This window comes from Triticum urartu, chromosome 5A, assembly GCF_056163025.1.
Source record: "Triticum urartu cultivar PI428250 chromosome 5A, HENAU_Tu73, whole genome shotgun sequence".
NCBI lineage: Eukaryota > Viridiplantae > Streptophyta > Magnoliopsida > Poales > Poaceae > Triticum > Triticum urartu.
In genome coordinates this window covers 328600513-328623522 of record NC_141877.1, presented here as the reverse complement: position 1 = coordinate 328623522, position 23010 = coordinate 328600513, and positions in this window count along the sequence as shown.

Genomic DNA, 23010 nt, shown 5'->3' with positions numbered 1-23010 from the left:
AAACGGACAATCTGCTGCACCCGTGTTGGAGCTTGTGGCTCGACAACAAGGACTAAAGGCAACTCTGCTGCTGCGGGAACATCCGCTTCTACGGCAAGAACCTGCGGCTCTGCCGGAGCTTGACGTTCCCCGACAAGCTTGCCGGGGCAAAACTTGTCGGGAGCTTCTGCTTCAACGGAACAAACCCTAGGGCTTGCCGGAGCATCTTGCTCCTCAGCGCTCTTGGCGTTGGTCTCAGCTGCTGCGGGAACATCCGCTTCTACGGCGAGAAGCTGTGTCTCTGCCGGAGCTTGACGTTCCCCGACAAGCTTGCTGGGAGCTTCTGCTTCAACGGAACAAACCCTAGGGCTTGCCAGAGCAGATTGCTCCTCAGCGCCTTCGACGTTGATCTTAGGGACCTTCTTGGTGGCGGCTTCAGGAAGCTCTGCCGGCAAATAGTCACCAGAAATCAACTTCCTTTTCTTGCTCTGTCCAGTTGATGGTGTTACGGACGGTTGAGTCAGCTTGAGCACAAAGATTCCTGGTTCCACAGGTAGCTTAAGTGCGGCGCATTTTGACAGGCCATCAGCAATGGTGTTGTGAGCTCTTGGAACATGCTCCATTTGTAGGCCGTCAAAGTGCTCTTCTAGCTTTCTCACTTCGTCGACGTAAGCTTCCATCAACGGACTCTGATAACTCTTGTTTACTTGGCGGACGGCAAGCTGTGAGTCACCCCTGACAATGAGCTTCTTGATCCCAAGGTCTGCCGCGATCCTGAGACCGGCAAGCAATCCCTCATACTCTGCAGTATTGTTTGTTGCTTGCTCCTTGGGAAAGTGCATCTGGACTACGTACTTGAGGTGCTCTCCGGTAGGTGCGATAAGCAGCACACCAGCGCCGGCGCCTTGCAGCGAAAAGGCACCATCAAAGTACATTAGCCACTCTTTGCTTGCTTCCTTGTCGGGGATGCTTGTTTCTGGAATTTCTTCATCTGGTGTTGGCGTCCATTCTGCTATAAATTCTGCCAATGCTCTGCTCTGGATAGTTGAAGTACTCTCAAACTTGAGGCCAAAGCTTGACAGTTGCAGTGCCCACTCAACAATCCTGCCTGTCGCTTCTGGATTCTGTAATATCCTCTTTAGCGGAAAGCGAGTGACAACCGTGATCTCATGTGCTTGGAAGTAATGGCGCAGCTTTCTCGAGGCCATGAGAAGGCCGAAAAGCAATTTCTGCACACCAGAATACCTTGACCTAGCCCCCTGCAGGAGGGAACTGACAAAGTAAACTGGGCGCTGCACCATCTTCTTCTGTTTCTCCTCGTGCATCTGCGCAGATCCATCTTTGTCGGGACCAGAGCTTGTCGGGGAAGCCCCCTGCTTGTCGCTGGATGCGCTTGCCGCGGTTGCTGGCCCATCATCTGCCTCCCTCTCTACTACTAACGCAGCACTAACCACTTGATTGGTTGCCGCTATGTATAGCAGCAACTTCTCTTGTGGTTTAGGTGCGACAAGTATTGGAGGGGAGGATAGGTATCTCTTCAGGTCTTGCAGCGCAGCCTTCGCTTCCGGAGTCCATTTCATTGGACCTGCCTTTTTCAATAATTTGAAAAACGGCAGGGCGCACTCAGCAGACCGAGAGATAAACCTGCTGAGAGCAGCCACGCAACCGGCAAGTTTCTGTACATCCTTGACGCGCTTTGGTGCTTCAATCTGCTCAATGGCCTTGATCTTGTCGGGATTGGCTTCAATTCCCCGCTGAGACACGAAGAACCCGAGAAGCTTGCCGGAGGGAACTCCAAACACACACTTCTCTGGGTTGAGCTTGAGGCTGAACTCGCGCAGATTTGCAAAGGTCTCGTCTAAATCTTGAATCAAGGTTGCTCTGTCCTTGCTCTTGACCACTATATCATCCATGTAGGCTTCCACATTTCTGTGTATTTGTGGCTCAAGAGCAACATGGACTACTCTTGCAAATGTCGAACCAGCATTTTTTAATCCGAAAGGCATCCGTACGAAACAGTACGTGCCACATGGAGTAATAAATGCGGTCTTCTCCTCATCCTCTTCTGCCATGAAGATCTGATGATATCCTGAGTATGCGTCAAGAAATGAAAGCAAATCACATCCGGCTGTGGAGTCAACAATCTGGTCAATGCGCGGCAAAGGAAATGGGTCTTTGGGACAAGCTTTGTTAACATCGGTGAAATCGATGCAAAGTCTCCATTTCCCGTTTGCCTTGCGCACGACTACAGGATTGGCCAACCACGTGGGATGGAGCACTCCTCTGACAAGGCCTGCTGCTTCCAGTTTCTTGATCTCTTCTGCAATGAATTCTTGGCGCTCCACTGCCTGCTTCCTGACTTTCTGCTTGACGGGCCGCGCATGAGGACAAACGGCAAGGTGGTGCTCAATCACTTTCCTGGGAACACCGGGGATGTCAGACGGCTGCCATGCAAACACGTCGACATTCGCTCGCAGGAAAGTAACGAGCGCGCTTTCCTATTTAGGGCCGAGCGTGGCACTGATGGTGAAGGTACCACCAGTGCCGTCCTCCTTGGCGGATACCTTCTTCGTTTCTGGCGGAGCTGCCATCGTCTTCTTGCACTTGCCGGTGGAGCTCGATGGTGCGTCCTCAACGGCAGCGCAGCACTCCGAAGAGGTGCGCTTGCCGGAGTGGGCATCAGAACTCTTGCCGGACTTGGTCTTCTTCCCCCCGGGAGCTTCAGCGGCAAGTGGATTGCGATCTGCCGTGGCTGCTGCTTCCCGGTAGATCTTGTTGGCACAGATAAGAGCATCCTTCTTGTCGCCACGGACAGAAATGACGCTTATCGGGCCTGGCATCTTTAGCATGTTATATGCGTAGTGAGAGGCTGCCATGAACTTGGCGAGTGCTGGACGGCCAAGTATCCCATTGTAGGGCAATGGGATATCGGCAACGTCGAATGTGACCTTCTCAGTCCTGAAGTTTAGCTCGCTGCTGAATGTTACCGGCAGCGTGACCTTCCCCTTCGGCTTGCTCCTTCCCGGATTGATTCCTTGGAATGTGCCGGTCTCTTCGAGCTCGCTGTCAGGGATTTGGAGTTTTTGGAGTACAGCGGAGGAGATCAGGTTTAAGCCGGCCCCGCTGTCAACTAGCATCTTGGTGACTTTGAGGTTGCGGATAGTTGGTGAAACCAACATCGGCAGGCACCCGACCGCAGTTGTGCGATCAGGGTGGTCCTCAATGTCAAAGATGATAGGCGTGCTGGACCATTTCAGAAGCTTGTGCGATTCGACAGGCGGTTCCGCTGCATTGACTTCCCGCGCCCACTGCTTGAGTTGGCGGTGTGAAGTGTGCAGAGAAGCACCGCCGTCAACGCACAAGACCTCTGTGGCTTTCTGAAACTCCTGTTCACTGGTCTCAACATCATCCATGTCTTCGTCGTCTTCATCTTCATCGTTGTCGCGGCCGTGGGGAGGCCTGTCTCCTTACCGCTGCTTGGCCTTGTCGCGGCGTCCTCCCCTTCCGGCACGCTTCTTGCCGGATTCTCCAGCACCCCCTTGGGCCCTCTCCTTGTCGCGCCGCTCGTACTCAGCTTTTTGCTGCTGGACAAGCTGCTCGACTTTCTTGCAGCTCTGGAGGTCATGGCCCTTGGTGCGGTGAATCTTGCAGTATTGGTTGCTGGAGCCGTCCTGCTTGTCGGCGGCCGCCACAGCCTGGCAGTTGGTGCATGCGGCAACCTCCTTGCCGGAGCTACTGACCTTGGCTCGCTTGGCACCGCCGTCGCTACCGGACTGCTCAACGACCAGCACCTCTTTGTTCTGCTTCTTCCTGTTGTTGCGCCGCCGATTTTTCTTTGCCGGGGCGGCATCCTCGCTGTCAGATCCCCCTGCTCCAGTGCTTTCTCCGGGGAATTTCCTCCCTTCCTCAGCGCGTGCACACTTGTCGGCCAGGGCATATAGCTCGCTGACGTCCCGAATCTTGCACATCGCCATCTCTTCCCGCATCCTGCGGTTACGCACGTTCTGATGGAACGCGCTGATTACCGTGGCAGGGTGGATATTCGGGATGTTGTGCTGTACACAGCTGAACCTCTGGATATACTTGCGCAGGGGCTCTCCTTCCTTCTGGACGAGAAGATGAAGATCACTCTCCTGGCCATGAGGTTTGTGGCCGCCTGTGAAGGCGCCAACAAACTGATGGCACAGGTCTGCCCAGGAGGATACGGAGTTGTTCGGCAAGTGCATGAGCCAGGACCTGACGTTGGGCTTAAGCACCAGCGGGAAGTAGTTGGCAAGGATCTTGTCGTCCCGTCCCCCAGCAGCCTGCACCGCGATGGTGTAGATGCTGAGGAACTCCGACGGATGCGACTTGCCGTCATACTTCTCTGGTACATCTGACTTGAAATTCTTCGTACTGGGCCACTGGACTTGCCGCAGCTCACGAGTGAACGCAGGGCAACCTACCGCGTACGGCAAGTCGCCTGGTTCCCCTGGCGCATGCATGTCAACAGAGGGCCCAACGCGCTGGTCTGATTGACGCTGCGCTTCTCTCCGGCGCTCGATGCGAGTGCGAGCGTCTTCTTGTTATCGTTCTTGCAGAACTTGGCGCTGATCGCGACGAGCTCACGGATCTGACGACGCGGTGGAGTCGCTGTCGAGGTGGACCCGGCGAGTCGGCGATCTTGGCCTTCGGGGTGGAGAGTGCACAGTAGTTGCGCCCCCACCAGTTTTGTCGTCTCTGGCTTGTGCCTGGCTGGCTTGCCGCGGCTGAGACGTGCTCGGCTGCCGTGGAGTGTCGCCGTTGGCGAAGCCGATGAGACTCTAGATAGTGGCTCTCCAGTCGTCGATCTTGTCCGCCGCTGGAGGGTAGTCTAGGAGCAGCTGAGCTCGCGCCAAAGCTTCCGCTGCGGTGGCGGGTGGCGGTGGCGAACGGTGCGAGGAGCGGGATATGCTCGGACTTCTAACTACGTTAGAAGGAGCAGTATCTCGTCCAGGCGACCGTGTCTCGCTCGCGCCAGCAGGTTGACGTGCATGGTGGTCCTGAGCTCTCCGAGATCCACCAGCTCGATCTTGATCTAGCGAACGCATGGTACCGTGAGTACCATGACGCTGCCGGTCCCGCGCCTCTTGAGATGGGCGCGGTGCATGCACGGACGCCGAGGTCTTGGAGTGTGCCCGGTCATTGTGGGAGCCGGCTACGCCGCCGATGGGCAGCGCAGCCTTGTCCTGGGACCTGGCAGCACCGTGAGTTCCCTCGTTGACGCGTGTCCTCCCGCCGGTGCCTGCCCCACCAACCGTTTGCTCCGGCGGTGGCTGGCTCGGCGCGGACGGAGCAGCTGCCTCCGAAACTTTCTTCTTCGGCGGCATGTTGATGAAGATCTAGCTCGCAAGAACGCCGGATCTGGTTCACACAACTTCGACGCCCCCTACCTGGCGCGCCAGAGATGCCGGGGTGCTGATCCACGGGCACCTATGGGACCGGCGGACCGGGTCCCTTTCGGTTCGGCGGGGGCGGAGGTCGCGCAAGAGCAGATCGAGGCAAAGCACGCGAGCGATTTACCCAGGTTCGGGCCACACGGATGCGTAAAACCCTACTCCTGCTTTGTGGTTTTGTATTGATTTCTAGCTCGGGAGCGCGGAGTGCTACAGTACACACCAGCGGCTAGCAAGACCGAGCGTGAGTGTTCGAACTGGCTAACCCCCCCTCTACGTTGCACACGGGCCTCCTTTTATATGCTCAAGGGGTTACCGACAGGTGGCAACGGAGGTAAAGGGCAAAAATGGAAAGGTGCTGTGGTAGGTACAGCTACCTGTTATAGTGTATCATACCTAACCCTGGCGGCAGGGGACAAGGGCATTAATTGCCCGTCTGTGTCGCCTAAACAGTACCGAAAGGGACCGCTAGGGACGCCACCGTTTGCCACGATGGTTATCTTGTCAGCGCCTGCTTGCTACCGCGCACCCCTAGCTGCACGGCCTCCTGCCACGTGTGCTTGGGAGGGTCCTAGAGCGACACGTTGGCGGGTGTGCTGGAGCGCGGGCACGAAGTGGGGGTTTCCCGCGGCAAGCTCCTTGCCGCAGTCGTCGTCTTGTCGTGTTCGGGAGCTTGTCGCTCACCGGGCCTTGCCGGGACGCGCGGCGCGTCGCGGCAAGTTTTCTTGGTATGCCTTGGTTGGCCTTCCCGGCAAGCTCCTCTTGCCGGGGTTTTTATTTCCTTCCCGGCCAGCTCCTCTTGCCGAGGCCTTGGTTTGAGTACTTTGTTCTTGAATGGCTCCAAAGGAACCACGGAGGATCTTGGCGGTCACCCGGCAAGCCTTGCCGCGGGATGCTGCGACTGCCCGTGCACAAGTTCGGGATACTAGGATACCCCTACTCTAGTACACCGACACGACCCCCAAAGGAAAGAAAGGAAACGGAACTATTTACACGGGAAAGCTCCCAACAAGCAAAAGAAGAACGAGAAATCTATTTGGGTTATATTTTTAATTACTAGTACTACAGGCATGGAAAATAAACTAGCTAAAAGCTACAACTAATATTTTTTGGTTTTTCTTAAGGTTTTCCAAACACACAAAAATAAAGCTTAAAAAAATTAAACTAGCATGGATGATACAATGAAAAAGTATGAGCATCGACAATTGGCATGAGTGTGTGACCATGAATGTAATGTCGGTGAGAAATACGTACTCCCCCAAGCTTAGGCTTTTGGCCTAAGTTGGTCTATGCCCATGGATCAAAACTGTAGCTGGGGTCGTATTGAGAAGGGTCCTCAGATTTCCACTGGCTGGCGATCTCCTCCGGATTCCACTGATAAACAGACTGACGGTGAGGATCTGATGGTGGCTCCGGCTCTGCAGCTGACATCTAGCTCCGGTAGGCATGAATGGCCTCCGGCAGAACAAGGTACATGTCCAAAAATATGTTGAACAAAGAGGACGCATGCAAGGTAATAAACTCATAATATTTTTTTGTTAAATATCAATTTATATTTGAGTATCTTATTCTTATCCTTAACAATAAACTCATGTGCTACCATACTCTTATAACCTAGAACAACAGGAGGTAGCAACTTTTCCTCTTTCTCATAATGCCTGATAGGTGTGTTAAAGTGTGTGCGAGGCAAAGATGCCTCTGAGGACAGGGCCCTTAGTATGGTTCAGATTTAACCGTTTAGCAACAATAGCGCCTAAACTGAAAGTAGTATCATGAAACAAGGCATGGCGCAAAATAACAATACTAGGGGCACTAAGGTTTCCACAGTTCCCGCGACCAATTAAGCATCTACTAGCAAATATTGCAAAGTAACATAGAACAGGAAAATGTATGCTAGTGATTCTTGCATCGGAAACTTTCCTCGTTTCCCCTACAGCAATCATATCAATAAATCCCTCCACATCATTACGATGTGGTTCCTCTATGCTGCCCTCAAAGGGTATCAAACAGACCTGGCAAAAATCAAAAAGTGACATCTCCTTATGCTCATCATATAAATAAAATTCCACCGAAGGTGGTGATCTCCTAGCATGGAAATAAAAATTTTGCACAAAGATATTGGTGAGTAAGAGATACTATTCACGCTGGTCGTGGAGGAAGGTGGTGAGGCCTGCATTCTCAGCCAAATGATAAAAATCTTCATGAATCCCGGCTTCTCTCAAGAACTCATCACAAGGCCATTCGCATGGCAGAACCTCCACAGTACGAGGGAGATTATACTTGGGCTTCCTGTTCTCTTCACTTTGCTTATCCTTCGAGCTTCGGCTCGATGAGCCCCTCAAAAATCTCTTCATCTTTTTCTGAAAATTTCTGAAATTTTTAGTAACTTAAAATAAAAGTGAACCAAACTCAACAAGGTAGATAGCAACTACTCCTACAAGTGCCTAGAGGCCATATCATGCATAAAAACTACTTTTGACCACATAAATTTGACATGCAAGCTCAAGAACAGGGTCACCTAAGCAGCAAAAATTTGCAATAAATAAAGCACTAGAACAAAGACTAATTGGACCATTGGAGGAGTCACATACCAAAGAACGACCCCCCAAAGCAGTTTTGGGAAAGGAGCTTTGAGCAAGGAGATCGAAAATGGCAGCAAAATGAGCAAGAACTCGGGTTTGAGCTGGCTAGTGATTTTTTTCGGATCAAGAAGAAGTGTGTGGGTGCAAGGATAAGTGGAGGGGACCCACGTGGGGTCCACAAGGCAGGGGGCGTGCCCAGGGGGGTGGGCGCACCCTCCACCCTCGCGGGCACGTGGCTGCTCCCCATGCTGTGTTCTCAGTGCCTAAAATCCTCAAATATTCTAGAAAAAATCATATTTCATTTTCAGGGCATTTGGAGAACTTTTATTTTTGGGGTATTTTTCTTTGCAAGGATAATTCAGAAAACAGACAGAAAATACTATTTTTGCTTTATTTAATATAAATAACAGAAAGTAAAAAGAGGGTACACAGAGTTGTGTTTTCTAACTTCATCCATCTCATGCTCATCAAAAGAAATCCATTAACAAGGTTGATCAAGTCTTGTTAACAGACTCTTTTCGAATAACATGAAACCGGAGAATTTTCGAATAACACTAGGTTACCTCAATGGGGATATGCACATCCCCAACAATAAGAATATCATATTTCTTCTTGACAGTAGGAAGAGGAAATTCAAAACCTCCAATAGTGATTGTTGAAAATTTTCCAATAGAATTGATACTGTGGACTTGAGGTTGTTTCCTTAGAAAGTGTACCGTATGCTCATTACCATTAACATGAAAAGTGACATTGCATTTGTTGCAATCAATAACAGCCCCTGCAGTATTCAAAAAGGGTCTACCAAGGATAATCGACATACTATCGTCCTCGGGAATATCAAGAATAACAAAGTCCGTTAAAATAGTAATGTTTGCAACCACAATAGGCACATCCTCACAAATACCGACAGGTATAGCAGTTGATTTATCAGCCATTTGCAAAGATATTTCAGTAGGCGTCAACTTATTCAAATCAAGTCTACGATATAAAGAGAGAGGCATAACACCAACACCAGCTCCAAGATCATATAAAGCAGTTTTAACATAGTTTCTTTCAATGGAGCATGTTATAGTTGGTACCCCTGGATCTCCAAGTTTCTTTGGTATTCCACCCTTAAAGGTGTAATTAGCAAGCATCATGGAAATTTCAGCTTACGGTATCTTTCTTTTATTAGTAACAATATCCTTCATGTATTTAGCATAAGGGTTCATTTTAAGCATATCAGTCAAACGCATACGCAAAAAGATAGGTCTAATCATTTCAGCAAAGCGCTCAAAATCCTCATAATCCTTTTTCTTGGACGGTTTAGGAGGAAAAGGCATGGGTTTCTGAACCCATGGTTCTCTTTCCTTACCGTGCTTCCTAGCAACAAAGTCTATCTTATCATAACGTTGATTCTTTGATTGTGGGTTATCAAGATCAACAGCAGGTTCAATTGTTACATCATTATTATTGCTAGGTTGAGAATCAACATGAGTATCATCATTAACATTATCACTAGGTTCATGTTCCTTACCAGATTGTGTTTCAGCATCAGAAACAGAAATATCATTGGGATTCTCAGGTGTGTCAATAACAGGTTCACTAGAAGCATGCAAAGTCCTATCATTTTTCTTCTTCTTCTTAGAAGAACTAGGTGTATCAGCATTAGCTCTCTGAGAATCTTGCTCAATTATCTTGGGGTGGCCCTCGGGATACAAAGGTTCCTGAGTCATTTTACGCCCTCTAGTCATAACTCTAACAACATTATCATTCTTATTATTATTTAATTCATTGAGCAAATCATTCAGAGCTGTAAGTACTTGTTCTACTTGAGTGGTAACCATAGAAGCATGTTTACTAATAAGTTTAAGTTCACCTTTAACACTAGCCATATAATCACTCAAGTGTTCAAGCATATCAGCATTGTGTTTCAATTGTCTACCAACATAAGCATTGAAGTCATCTTGTTTAACCATAAAGTCATCAAACTCATCCAAGCATTGGCTAGAAAACTTAATAAATGAGATTTTGCATTTATCAAATCTATAGAGATAATTTACCTTTACTACATGTGTCGGGTTATCATGACCATGTATTTCTTCAATAGGTGGTAAATTCTTAACATCTTCAGCTTTAATACCTTTTTCTTTCATAGATTTCTTTGCCTCTTGCATATCTTCAGGACTGAGAAATAGAATACCCCTTTTCTTCGGAGTTGGCTTAGGAGTTGATTCAGGAAGTGTCCAATTATTTTCATTAGTCAACATATTATTCAATAGCAATTCAGCTTGATCAATAGTTCTTTCCCTGAAAACACAACCAGCACAACTATCCAGGTAATCTTCGGAAGCATCGGTTAGTCCATTATAAAAGATATCAATTATTTCATTTTTCTTGAGAGGATGATCAGGCAAAGCATTAAGTAATCGGAGAAGCCTCCCCCAAGCTTGTGGGAGACTCTCTTCTTCAATTTGCACAAAATTATATATTTCCCTTAAAGCAGCTTGTTTCTTATGAGCGGGGAAATATTTAGCAGAGAAATAATAAATCATATCCTAGGGACTATGCACAGAACCACAATCAAGAGAATTAAATCATGTCTTAGCATCACCCTTTAATGAGAACGGAAACAACTTAACGATAAAGTAATAGCGAGTTTTCTCATCACGAGTAAACAAGGTGGCTATATCATATAATTTAGTAAGATGTGCCACAATAGTTTCAGATTCATAGCCATAAAAAGGATCAGATTCAACCAAAGTAATTAACTCGGGATCGACAGAGAAATCATAATCCTTATCAGTAATAAAGATAGGTGAAGTAGCAAAAGCAGGGTCATATTTCATTCTAGCATTCAAAGACTTTTCTTTAAGCTTGGCTAATAATTTCTTAAGATCAGATCTATCATTGCAAGCAAGAAAGTCTCTAGCAGTTTCTTCATCCATAAAATAACCCTCAAGAACAACAGGCAATTCATATCTAGGGGGAATCTTCATCATCACTTTCATCAATATTATAAGTTTCAATAATTTCATTCTCTCTAGCCCTAGCAAGTTGTACATCAAGAAATTCACCTAATGGCACAGTATTATCAAGCATAGAAGTAGTTTCATCATAAGTATCATGTAAAGCAGAAGTGGCATCATCAATAACATGCGACATATCAGAATGAATAGCAGGCGTAGGTGTCGCAAGTTTACTCAAAACAAAAGGTGAATCAAGTGCAGAGCTAGATGGCAGTTCCTTACCTCCCCTCGTAGTTGAGGGAAAAATCTTGGTTCTTTGATCATTCAAGTTCTTCATAGTGATCCGAAGTGACTCAAAGAATAGAGCTATGCTCCCCGGCAACGGCGCCAGAAAATAGTCTTGATAACCCACAAGTATAGGGGATCGCAACAGTTTTTGAGGGTAGAGTATTCAACCCAACTTTATTGATTCGACACAAGGGGAGCCAAAGAATATTCTCAAGTATTAGCAGCTGAGTTGTCAATTCAACCACACCTGGAAACTTAATATCTGCAACAAAGTATTTAGTAGCAAAGTAATATGATAGTAGTGGTAACGGTAGCAAAAGTAATATTTTTGGTTTTATAGTGATTGTAACAGTAGCAACGGAAAAGTAAATAAGCGAAGAACAATATATGAAAAGCTCGTAAGCATTGGATCGGTGATGGAGAATTATGTCGGATGCGATCAATCATGCAACAGTTATAACATAGGGTGACACAGAACTAGCTCCAGTTCATCAATGTAATGTAGGCATGTATTCCGAATATAGTCATACATGCTTATGGAAAAGAACTTGCATGACATCTTTTGTCCTACCCTCCCGTGGCAGCGGGGTCCTATTGGAAACTAAGGGATATTAAGGCCTCCTTTTAATAGAGTACCGGACCGAAGCATTAACACATAGTGAATACATGAACTCCTCAAACTATGGTCATCACCGGTAATATCCCGATTATTGTCACTTCTGGGTTAACGGATCATAACACATAATAGGTGACTATAGACTTGCAAGATAGGATCAAGAACTCTCATATATTCATGAAAACATAATAGGTTCAGATCTGAAATCATGGCACTCGGGCCCTAGTGACAAGCATTAAGCATAGCAAAGTCATAGCAACATCAATCTCAGAACATAGTGGATACTAGGGATCAAACCCTAACAAAACTAACTCGATTACATGATAAATCTCATCCAACCCATCACCGTCCAGCAAGCCTACGATGGAATTACTCATGCACGGCGGTGAGCATCATGAAATGGGTGATGGAGGAAGGTTTATGATGACGATGGCGACAGATTCCCCTCTCCGGAGCCCCGAACGGACTCCAGATCAGCCCTCCCGACAGAGTTTAGGGCTTGGCAGCGGCTCCGTATCGTAAAATGCAATGAAACCTTCTCCCTGGTTTTTCTCCCCGAAAGTGAATATATGGAGTTAAGATGGACGTCAGTGGAGCGTCAGGGGGGCCACGAGGCAGGGGGCCGCGCCCAGGGGGTAGGCGCGCCCCCACCCTCATGGACAGGGTGTGGGCCCCTGACATGGATCTTTTTGCCAATATTTTTATATATTCCAAAAATAATCTCCGTTAATTTTCAGGTCATTCCGAGAACTTTTATTTCTGCACAAAAATAACACCATGGCAATTCTGCTGAAAACAGTGTTAGTCCGGTTTAGTTCCATTCAAATTATGCAAGTTAGAGTCCAAAATAGGGGCAAAAGTGTTTGGAAAAGTAGATATGACGGAGACATATCAAGCTGCTTATATATTGGCCATCAAGATCTATAGAGATAGATCAAGACGCTTAATTGGACTTCCACAAAGCACATACCTTGATAAAGTTTTGAAAAGGTTCAAAATGGATCAACAAAGAAAGGGTTCTTGCCCGTGTTACAAGGTGTGAAGTTGAGTCAGACTCAATGCCCGACCACTGCAGAAGATAGATAGAAAATGAAAGTCATTCCCTATGCTTCAGCCATAGGTTCTATCATGTATGCAATGTTGTGTACCAGACTTGATGTGTGCCTTGCTATTAGTTTACCAGGGAGGTACCAAAGTAATCCAGGAGTGGATCACTGGAAAGCGGTCAAGAACAACCTAAAATACCTGAAAAGGACTAAGGATATGTTTCTCGTTTATGGAGGTGACAAAGGGCTCGTCGTAAATTGTTACGTCGATGCAAGCTTTGAGACCGATCCGGATGACTCTAAGTCACAAACCGGATACGTATTTTTATTGAATGGTGGAGCTGTCAGTAGGTGCAGTTCTAAGCAAAGCGTCGTGGCGAGATCTACGTGTGCGGCGGAATACATAGCTGCTTCAGAAGCAGCAAATGAAGGAGTCTGGATGAAGGAGTCCATATCCGATCTAGGTGTCATACCTAGTGCATCGGGTCCAATGAAAATATTTTATGACAATACTGGTGCAATTGCCTTGGCGAAGGAATCCAGATTTCACAAGAGAACCAATCACATCAAGAGACGCTTCAATTCCACCCACGATCAAGTCAAGGAGGGAGACATAGAGATTTTCAAGATACATACGGGTATGAATGTTGCAGACCCGTTAACTAAGCCTCTCTCACGAGCAAAACATGATCAACAACAAGACTCCATGGGTGTTAAGATCGTTACAATGTAATCTATATTATTGACTCTACTGCAAGTGGGAGACTAAAGGAATATGCCATAGAGGCAATAAGAAAGTTGTTATTTATATCTCCTTATATCATGATAAATGTTTATTATTCATGCTAGAATTGTATTAACCGGAAACTTAGTACATGTGTGAATATATAGACAAACAGAGTGTCACTAGTATGCCTCTACTTGACTAGCTCGTTAATCAAAGATGGTTAAGTTTCCTAGCCATGGATAAGAGTTTTCATTTGATGAATGGGATCACATCATTAGAGAATGATGTGATTGACTTGACCCATCCGTTAGCTAAGCACTATGATCGTTCAGTTTGTGGCTATTGCTTTCTTCATAACTTATACATGTTCCCATGACTATGAGATTATGCAACTCCCAAATACCGAAGAAACACTTAGTGTGCTATCAAACATCACAACATAATTGGGTGATTATAAAGATGCTCTACAGGTGTCTCCGATGGTGTTTGTTGAGTTGGCATAGATCGAGATCAGGATTTGTCACTCCGATTGTCAGAGAGGTATCTCTGGTCCCTCTTGGTAATGCACATCACTATAAGCCTTTGAAGCAGTGTGACTAATGAGTTAGTTATGAGATGATGCATTATGGAACGAGTAAAGAGACTTGCCGGTAATGAGATTGAACTAGATATGATGATACCGACGATCGAATCTCAGGCAAGTAACATACCGATGACAAAGGGAACAACGTGTGTTGTTATGCGGTTTGACCGATAAAGATCTTCGTAGAATATGTAGGAACCAATATGAGCATCCAGGTTCCACTATTGGTTATTGACCGGAGATGAGTCTCGGTCATGTATACATACTTCTCGAACCCGTAGGGTCCGCACGCTTAACGTTTGATGACGATCGATATTATGAGTTTATGTGTTTTGATGTACAAAAGGTAGTTCGGAGTCCCGGATGTGATCACGAACATGACAAGGAGTCTCGAAATGGTCGAGATATAAAGATTGATATATCAGAAGGCTATGTTTGGACACCGGAATGGTTTCGGAAAAGTTCGTGCAATTACCGGAGTATCGGGGGGGGGGGGTTACCGGAACCCCCCGGGGATACAATGGGCCTTAATGGGCCATAGTGGGAGAGGGTAGGAGGCGGCCAAGTGGGGGGCGCCCCCCCCCCAAGCCCAATCCGAATTGGGGAGGGGGCCAGCCCCCCTTTCCTTCTCTCCTTCTCCCTCTTTCTTCTTCTCCTACTCCAACTAGGGAAAAGGGGGAAACCTACTCCTACTAGGAGTAAGGATCCCCCTTGGGGCGCACCATAGAGAGGGCCGTCCCTCCCCTCCTCCACTCCTTTATAGACGAGGGAGGGGGCACCCCATAGACAGACAAGTTGACAGTTGTCTTAGCCGTGTGCGGTGCCCCCCTCCACAGATATCCACGTCGGTCATATCGTTGTAGTGCTTAGGCGAAGCCCTACGTCGGTAACTTCATCATCATCGTCATCACGCCGTCATGCTGACGAAACTCTCCCTCGGCCTCAACTAGATCAAGAGTACGAGGGATGTCACTGAGCCGAACGTGTGCAGATCGCGGAGGTGCCGTGCATTCGGTACTTGATCGGTTGGATCGCGAAGACGTTCGACTACATCAACTGCGTTACTTAACGCTTCCGCTTTCAGTCTATGAGGGTACGTGGACACACTCTCCCCTCTTCTTGTTGTGCATCTCCTAGATAGATCTTGCATGATCATAGGAAATTTTTTAAATACTGCGTTCCCCAACAGTTCTTGCATGTGTTACACGGTGTGAAGTTGAGTCGGACTCAATGCCCGACCACTGCAGAAGATAGAGAGAAAATGAAAGTCATTCCCTATGCTTCAGCCATAGGTTCTATCATGTATGCAATGTTGTGTACCAAACCTGATGTGTGCCTTGCTATAAGTTTAGTAGGGAGGTACCAAAGTAATCCAGGTGTGGATCACTTGAGAGCAGTCAAGAATATCCTGAAATACCAGAAAAGGACTAAGGATATGTTTCTCATTTATGGAGGTGACAAAGATCTTTTCATAAATATTTACGTCGATGCAAGATTTGACACCGATCCGGATGACTCTAAGTCACAAACCAGATACGTATTTATATTGAATGGTGGAGCTATCAGTTGGTGCAGTTCCAAGCATAGCGTCGTGGCGGGATCTACGTGTGAAGCGGAGTACATAGCTGCTTCAGAAGCAGCAAATGAAGGAGTCTGGATGAAGGAGTTCATATCCGATCTAGGTGTAATACCTAGTGCATCGGGTCCAATGAAAATCTTTTGTGATAGTACTGGTGCAATTGCCCTGGCAAAGGAATCAAGATTTCACAAGAGAACCAAAAACATCAAGAGACGCTTCAATTCCATCCTCTATCAAGTCAAGGAGGGAGACATAGAGATTTGCAAGATACATACGGATCTGAATGTTGCAGACCCGTTGACTAAGCCTCTTCCACGAGCAAAACATGATCAGCACCAAGACTCCATGGGTGTTAGAATCATTACTATGTAATCTAGATTATTGACTCTAATGCAAGTGGGAGACTAAAGGAAATATGTCCTAGAGGCAATAATAAAGTTGTTATTTATATTTCCTTATATCATGATAAATGTTTATTATTCATGCTAGAATTGTATTAACTAGAAAATTAATACATGTGTGAATACATAGACAAACAGAGTGTCCCTAGTATGCCTCTACTTGACTAGCTCGTTAATCAAAGATGGTTAAGTTTCCTAACAATAGACAAGTGTTGCCATTTGATGAACGAGATCACGTCATTAGAGAATGATGTGATGGACAAGACCCATTCGTTAGCTTAGCATTATGATCGTTTAGTTTTATTGCTATTGCTTTCTTCATGACTTATACATATTCCTCCGACTATGAGATTATGTAACTCCCGAATATCGGAGCAACACCTTGTGTGCTATCAAACGTCACAACGTAACTGGGTGATTATAAAGATGCTCTACAGGTGTCTCCGAAGGTGTTTGTTGGGTTGTCATAGAGATAAAGGGAATGACGGGCAAGTAACGTACCGATGACAAAGGGAATGACGTATGTTGTTATGCGGTTTGAGCGATAAAGATCTTCATAGAATATGTAGGAACCAATATGAGCATCCAGGTTCTGCTATTGGTTATTGACCAGAGATGTGTCTCGGTCATGTCTACATAGTTCTCGAACCCGTAGGGTCCGCACGCTTAACGTTCGATGACGATTTGTATTATGAGTTATGTGTTTTGGAGACCGAAGTTTGTTCGGAGTCCCGGATGAGATCATGGACATGACGAGGAGTCTCGAAATAGTAAGAGGTAAAGATTCATATATTGGAAGGTTATATGCGGACACCGGAATGGTTCCAAAGAGGTTCGGGGTTTTTCGGAGTACCGAGAGGTTACCAGACCCCCCCCCAGGAAAGTTAATGGGCCTCATGGGCCATAGTGGAGAGAGGGAGGAAGGCCACAAGAGGAGGGGCACGCCTCCCCCCTGCCCAATCGGAATTGGACAAGGGGTGGGGGGCGCCCCCCTTTCCTTCTACCTCTCCCTTCTTTCTCCTTTCCCGTATGCGTTGGAAGGAAGGGGGGGAAATCCAACTAGGATCAGAGTCCTAGTAGGACTCCCCCCATGGCACGCCACCCCTAAGGCCGGCCACCTCCTCCTCCCCTCCTTTATATACGGGGGTGGGGGCACCCCAAAGGACATCAATTGTTCTCTTAGCCGTGTGTGGGGGCCCCCTCCACAGTTTACTCCTCTGGTCATAGCATCGTAGTGCTTAGGCAAAGCCCTGTGCGGATCACATCACCGTCACCATGCCGTCGTGCTGACGGAACTCTCCCAAGACCCTCTACTAGATCAAGAGTTCGAGGGACGTCATCAAGCTGAACGTGTGCTAAACACGAAGGTGCCGTACGTTCGGTACCTAGATCGGTTGGATCGTGAAGACATTCGACTACATCAACCGTGTTAACCTTACGCTTTCGCTTTCGGTCTACGAGGGTACGTGGACGCACTCTCCCCCTCTCGTTGCGATGCATCTCCTAGATAGATCTTTCGTGATCATAGGATTTTTTTTTGAAATTGCATGCATGCTACGTTCCCCAACAAGATCTCCAAAACCTTCATGGTCTCTCCACATGGGCTACTGGCATAGGTACCCCCTGGCCACGGGGCTTTTCCATGTGGATCCCAAGGGCCTCGTCTTGCATTGAATATTTCTCCAAAAATTCAGATATATTCCAGAAATAATCCACAAATTTTTTAGGTTATTCTAGCTCCATGATTTTTTCACCTAAAAACTCAAAACAATAGAAAACAAGAACTGGCCTTTGGCACTGGGTTAATAGGTTAGTCCAAATAGAAATATAAATTGTTGCAAAAAAAATATATAAAAGTTGTATGATAATAGCATGAAACAATCAAAATTATAGATACATCATAGACATATCAGCATCCCCGAGCTTAATTCCTGCTCGTCCTCGAATAGGTAAATATAAAATAAAGATAATTTCTGATGTGACATGCTACCTAGCACAATCTTGATCAAATAATTAATCGTGGTATGAACTTAGAATAAAATTGATTCATGGCAATAGTCTATCAATTTGACATTAAAATAACAATACATTAGCATGCAAATAAACAATCATTGTCTTTCCAGAATAGAAATGCTAAGGAAAGCGATTTCATATTCGATCAATAATAGCATAGCACGCTCAGTCTTCCTAGCATAAAAGACATCAACTTATGGACTTTCCAGTGCTCAAGAAAGCAATCAACACATGCTTTTCTCGCTTCAGCTATTCAACTCCCATGCACTACTTGAGCATGAGCTACGGTCTTGACACTTTGGATGGCAAATAGAATGACGATGGAGGTTGATAAGAAGAAAAAAGTGGAGATAGTCTCACATCAACACGACTAATTGTTAGGTAATGGGGAGGCCTACAATCGATATTGGTGCGAGGAGTAGGGATTACCATGCAATGGATGCACTAGAGTGGTAAGTGTATGAAAGCTCTCCTAATGCTACTAAGTGGGCGAGCATCCAACCTGCTTGCTCATGAAGACCTCGAACATTTGAGGAAGCTCGTCATCGGAATATGCGAGCAAAGTTTTATTATGTAAAGATCTCACAAGCATAATCATTAAGTATATGAAAACTCTCTATATTAAATACATGGCGCTAATTTGAATCACAGATAGTAGTGTGCCCCCTCTCTCTTTTCTCTCTCTTTTTTCTTCTTCTCTTTTTGGGCTCTTTTGGCCATAATTGGCCTCATGGACCTCTTCCCCTCTTTTTCAAGGAATCATGAGTCTCCTCCAATTCATATCCTCACGGGTAGGGGCACACTCTAATAATGATGATCATCACACTTTTATTTGTTTACAACTCAAAAAAGGGAAGGATGACCACAAAAGAATGCCTCTCGAATTGTATCAGGATGTGCAATGATCTAGCGTAACATGTATACAATGATGAACGGTGGCTTTGCCACAAATATCATGTCAACTCTATATGATCATGCAAAGCAAAATGACAATGAATGCTCAAGTCATGTAACGAATAGTAACAATGGAAGCTTCTATCTCTGAATGACTATGAAAATGACATAATAGGTAGGTATGGTTGCTGTTTTGAGGAAGATATAATGTGGCCTATGTGTGAGAGAGTGTATCATCTTAAGGAGTTGGATGCACCGATGAAGTATGCACCATGTCTCAAGGTGAGAGTGGTCAATGCACAATACCGAAGAGGCTAGCAAAATATGGAAAGGTGGAAATGCACAAAAGACTGAAAAACTCACATTAGTCATAAACAACTCAATTACTTATTGGGGAAGCCTAGTAGCCCATATGAAGCAAGCGCAACCCTCATGCCCCTTGGGAGGAGGTTGGTAGGAGTTGAAGGAAATATGCCCTAGAGTCAATAATAAAGTTGTTATTTATATTTCCTTATATCATGATAAACGTTTATTATTCATGCTAGAATTGTATTAAACGGAAACTTAGTACATGTGTGAATACATAGACAAACAGAGTGTCACTAGTATGCCTCTACTTGACTAGCTCGTTGATCAAAGATGGTTAAGTTTCCTAGCCATGGACAAAGAGTTGTCATTTGATAAACGGGATCACATCATTAGAGAATGATGTTATTGACTTGACCCATCCGTTATCTTAGCACGATGATCGTTTAGTTTACTGCTATTGCTTTCTCCATAACTTATACAAGTTCCTATGACTATGTGTAGCGACCCGACCTCAAACGGTCAAGTCTCTGTGCTTCAGTGTCATCCCTGGATCGGTAATGCTGACACACACAGTACTCAAGGATTTATAACAGAGTAGCAATCACACACTTATTACATCGAATGTCTCCAAAGAGAACTTACTACAATAAATATGGCTTAAGACCATCTAATACGATAACAGCGGAAGGCTTGGAAGATAAAGTGAGTCCATCAACTCCAATGGCATAGCTGAGCTGCACGGCAACGACCTAACAAACCTTACTCCTCGTCTGAAAAGTCTGCAACATAATACGTTGTAGCCCGAAAATGGGTCAGCACATGGAATATGCTGGCAAAATAATACAGTAGAGCAGAAACAGAATAATGCTATCACTACATGCATATTTGGCTGGTGGAAAAGCTCTATGGTTATAGTTTTGCAGGGTCCGCACGCTTAACGTTCGGTGACGATCGGTATTATGAGTTTATGTGTTTTGATGGACCGAAGGTTGTTCGGAGTCCTGGATATGATCACAGACATGACGAGGAGTCTCGAAATGGTCGAGGCATAAAGATTGATATATTGGACAACTATATTCGGACACCTGAAGTGTTCCGGGTGATTTCGGAGAAAACCGGAGTGCCGGAGGGTTACCAGAACCCCCGGGGGAACTAGTGGGCCTAGATGGGCCTTAGTGGGGGAGAGAGAGGGGGCTGCGAGGGTAGGCTGTGCGCCCCTCCCCCTTGAGACCGAATTGGACTAGGAGGGGTGGCGCCCCCTTTCCTTCCCCTCTCCCACTCCTTCCTTCCCCCTCCTAGTAGGACTAGGAAAGGAGGAATCCTACTACTACTAGGAGAAGGATTCCTCCCCTCCTTGGCGCGCCCTAGGGCCGGCCGACCTCCCCCTTGCTCTTTTATATATGGGGGCAGGGGGGCACCCTAAAACACACAACAGACAACTGTCTCAGCCATGTGCGGTGCCCCCTCCACAATAATGCACCTCGATCATATCGTTGTAGTGCTTAGGCGAAGCCCTGCGCCGGTAACTTCATCATCACCATCACCACGCCGTCGTGCTGACGAAGCTCTCCCACGACACTCAGCTAGATCAAGAGTTCGTGGGACGTCACCAAGCCGAATGTGTGCAGTTCGCGGAGGTGCCGTACTTTCGGTACTAGGATCGGTCGAATCGTGAAGACGTACGACTACATCAAGCGCGTTGTCATAACGCTTCCGCTTATGGTCTATGAGTGTACATGGACTACACTCTCCCCTCTCGTTGCTATGCATCACCATGATAGATCTTGCATGTGCGTAGGATTTTTTTTGAAATTACAGCGTTCCCCAACAGGCTACCCCCTCCTAGTCCAATTCGGACTTAAGTGCGATCAAGTCAAGGAGGGAGACATAGATATTGCAAGATACATACGGATCTGAATGTTGCAGACCCGTTGACTAAGCCTCTCTCACGAGCAAAACATGATCAACACCAAGACTCCATGGGTGTTAGAATCATTACAGCGTAATCTAGATTATTGACTCTAGTGCAAGTGGGAGACTGAAGGAAATATGCCCTAGAGGCAATAATAAAGTTGTTATTTATATTTCCTTATATCATGATAAATGTTTATTATTCATGCTAGAATTGTATTAAACGGAAACTTAGTACATGTGTGAAGACATAGATAAACAAACTGTCACTAGTATGCCTCTACTTGACTAGCTCGTTGATCAAAGATGGTTAAGTTTCCTAGCCATGGACAAAGAGTTGTCATTTGATAAACGGGATCACATCATTAGAGAATGATGTGATTGACTTGACCCGTCTGTTAGCTTAGCACAATGATCATTTAGTTTACTGCTATTGCTTTCTCCATAACTTATACATGTTCCTATGACTATGAGATTATGCAACTCCCGAATACCGGAGGAACACTTAGTGTGCTATCAAACGTCACAACATAACTGGGTGACTATAAAGATGCTCTACATGTGTTTCTGATGGTGTTTGTTGAGTTGGCATATATCAAGATTAGGATTTGTCACTCTGTGTATCGGAGAGGTATCTCTGGGCCTTCTCGGTAATGCACATCACTATAAGCCTTGCAAGCAATGTAACTAATGAGTTAGTAACGGGATGTAGCATTACGTAACGAGTAAACAGAGTTGTCGGTAAAGAGATTGAACTAGGTATTGAGATAGCGACGGTCGAATCTCGGGCAAGTAACATACCGATGACAAAGGGAACAACATATGTTGTTATGCGGTTTGACCGATAAAGATCTTCGTAGAATAAGTAGGAGCCAATACGAACATTCAGGTTCCGCTATTGGTTATTGACCAGAGACGTTCTCGGTCATGTCTACATAGTTCTTGAACCCACAGGGTCCGCGCGCTTAACGTTCGGTGACGATCGGTATTATGAGTTTATGTGTTTTGATGTACCGAAGGTTGTTCGGAGTCCCAGATATGATCACGGACATGATGAGGAGTCTCGAAGTGGTCGAGACATAAAGATTGATATATTGGACGGCTATATTCAGACAACGGAAGTGTTTCTAGTGATTTCGGAGAAAAGCGGAGAGCCAGAGGGTTACCGGAACCCCCCAGGGAACTAGTGGGCCTAGATGGGGCTTAGTGGAGAGAGAGAGAGAGGGGCTGCTAGGGCAGGCCGCGCACCCCTTCCCCCTTGAGTCTGAATTGGACCAGGAGGGGGTTGGCCTATTGGGGAACGCAGTAATTTCAAAAAAAAATATCCTACGCATATGCAAGATCTATCTAGGTGACGCATAGCAACGAGAGGGGAAGAGTGTTGTCCACGTACCCTCGTAGACCGTAAGCGGAAGTGTTATGACAACGCGGTTGATGTAGTCGTACATCTTCACAATCCGACCGATCCTAGTACCGAAGGTACGACACCTCCGCGATCTGCACACATTCAGCTCGGTGGCGTCCCGCGAACACTAGTTCCAGCTGAGTGTCGAGGGAGAGTTTCATCAGCACGACGGCGTGATGATGGTGTGATGAAGCTACTGGCGCAGGGATTCGCCTAAGCACTGCAACGATATGACCGAGGTGGATTATGGTGGAGGGGGGCACCGCACACGGCTAAACAATGTCAACTTGTGTGTTCTAGGGTGCCCCCTACCCC